Raw genomic sequence first — 2,407 nt, 5'->3', positions numbered from 1 at the left:
AACTTCTGAGGAAAACTGTAATTGCCCTGAGCGGGATTTGAACCCACGTCCCCCTGATCACTGATCACTAGTCGGGTGTGATGACCACTATCAGGACAACCATGCTGGCAACATGGCTGATTAATCATTTAATGTGTGGCATTTCTGTGGGACTCCCTAAGGGCCAGTTTTTCTTTGTGATAACGCTGGATCAACAAGTGATTCACAGGCGGACAAGGGTAATTAATGTAAGGAGACAGTTTAGTAGATCCCGTGAGCCAACAACGTATCACCCCCAGGAGGATCGCAAATGGATTCACAGTCCAAGTTGAAGAGAAATTGAGAGAAAGTTACAGGAAACTCAACACTGGACAACGTCTGGGGAAAACTGTAATTAACCTGAGCGGGATTTGAACCCACGTCCCCCTGATCACTAGTCGGGGGTGATGACCACTACACTATCAGGACAACCATGCTGGCAACATGGCTGATTAATCATTTAATGTGTGGCATTTCTGTGGGACTCCCTAAGGGCCAGTTTTTCTATGTGATAACGCTGGATCAACAAGTGATTCACAGGCGGACAAGGGTAATTAATGTAAGGACACAGTTTAGTAGATCCCTTGAGCCAACAACGTATCACCCCCAGGAGGATCGCAAATGGATTCACAGTCCAAGTTGAGGAGAAATTGAGAGAAAGTTACAGGAAATTAAATGATTAATCAGCCATGTTGCCAGCATGGCTGTCCTGATCGTGTAGTGGTCATCACACCCGACTAATGATCAGGGGGACGTGGGTTCAAATCCCGCTCAGGGCAATTACAGTTTTCCCCAGAAGTTGTCCAGTGTTGAGTTTGCTGTAACTTTCTCTCAATTTCTCCTCAACTTGGACTGTGAATCCATTTGCGATCCTCCTGGGGGTGATACGTTGTTGGCTTAAGGGATCTACTAAACTGTCTCCTATATATATATATATATATATATATATATATATATATATATATGTATATGTATATGTATATATATATATATACACATTTATAGAATGAAGAAGTGGAAATCCAACGATGTATTCACGAGCCAGTATGAATGAAAAAAGCACATATGCCGAGAGTGGGAATCGAACCCGCGTTCCCTGGATTACATGTCAGGTGTCCTAACCACTTCTCCATCACGACAACCCTGCTGGAAACAGGGCAATCAGAGTGGTGATTTGTTAGCTGCGGGGCTCCCCGGCGTTTTATCATTCAGGAAAAGGACTACAACGGATCATCCGAAGAAGATTCACATTCTACCAGAAATACCGTTTAATTTTTGCGGATTTTGCTTTCCAGCAGAAAAAAAATACCAGCAAAATTAAAAACCGGAAAATTTTATTCCCGTTAATATCATTAAAAATGGCTTTTAATCCACTTGTGCTACTAAATATCACGCATTAGGGAAAAAAAGATCGTTTATTTTGATATTTGCATTGAGAAAAAGCAATCAGAGCTTGTTCCGAAAATATGCCCTCAATAAACGTGATTTTTCAATGTAGACTCCTGCTCATCAATCGCCGCTTTAAAAGTCAGAGTTTTAAAGCAAGCAACCGTGGACAATATTCCTATCGGTGTACGTTGGATCAACTGGCTTGATTTGATCGGCGTAATTACAATTCGAGAAATTAAAAATTTGAGCTTGAGCTTTAAAAGCGACCATGTCTTTTGTATAGTGTATGTAACAAAGGGCACAACAACAGTATCAAACTCGCAGTAGAAAACGAAGAAATTTCCCTCCGGCAAAGCAGCTTGGCATTCAATGATGTGTGACGACCATATAAAACGGCGAGGTTACCCAGGGAGTTTACTCCAAAAATCCCTGAAATTCCTTCATTTTTTTCCCAGCACACAGCGATAAGTCGTTCATTGCGCAAGCCCGCATTCACGAGTTAAAAATAAACACCTGGACCCGGTTGTTCAAAAGCCGGTTAACGCTAATCCCAGATTAAAAATTAACCAAGGATTTATTTCTCTACTCCTCAATGCTGTTCAACGTTGATATTCGGCAAAACTTTACATTGGAAGAAGTAGATCTTGAAAAACAAAAATAACCAAAAGAAACTTTCACCAAAAAGCTGAAAACATGAAACAAAAGTTTACGCTAATTCTGGATTAGGATAATCGGCTTTCGAACAACTGGGCCCTGGAATCTTCAAAGCGACGAATAGCGGACTACGACAATAATTGCATCTTTCGTTCGTCCGTCGAGCAGTGATCTGTATTTCTAAATATTTTACTATAAACTGTTTTGTTATGTACAACACTGCAACTGTGGCAACATTGTCTGGTTGGATATGCGTCGAACAAACTCATTGAAGGAATCGAACATCGGCCTTGAATGCGTTTGTGTCCATTGATGTCAGATCCGGCTCTATTGTCTGGCTAATTGT

The 2,407-nt window shown here is 41.2% G+C and overlaps 1 non-coding gene across 1 annotated transcript; it reads left to right on the top strand.

The window, feature by feature from the left end:
• The first annotated feature begins 724 nt into the window (after positions 1–724).
• Positions 725–797, top strand: Trnai-aau (transfer RNA isoleucine (anticodon AAU)). Its single transcript has one exon. It is a non-coding gene; the product is annotated as a tRNA-Ile (tRNA).
• Positions 798–2,407: the final 1,610 nt, after the last annotated feature.

The sequence above is a fragment of the Montipora foliosa genome, chromosome 3 (genome assembly GCF_036669935.1).
Source record: "Montipora foliosa isolate CH-2021 chromosome 3, ASM3666993v2, whole genome shotgun sequence".
In the NCBI taxonomy this organism is placed as follows: Eukaryota; Metazoa; Cnidaria; class Anthozoa; order Scleractinia; family Acroporidae; genus Montipora; species Montipora foliosa.
Note: the sequence above shows the minus strand (reverse complement) of the source record. Positions and strands in the feature narration are given on the sequence as shown.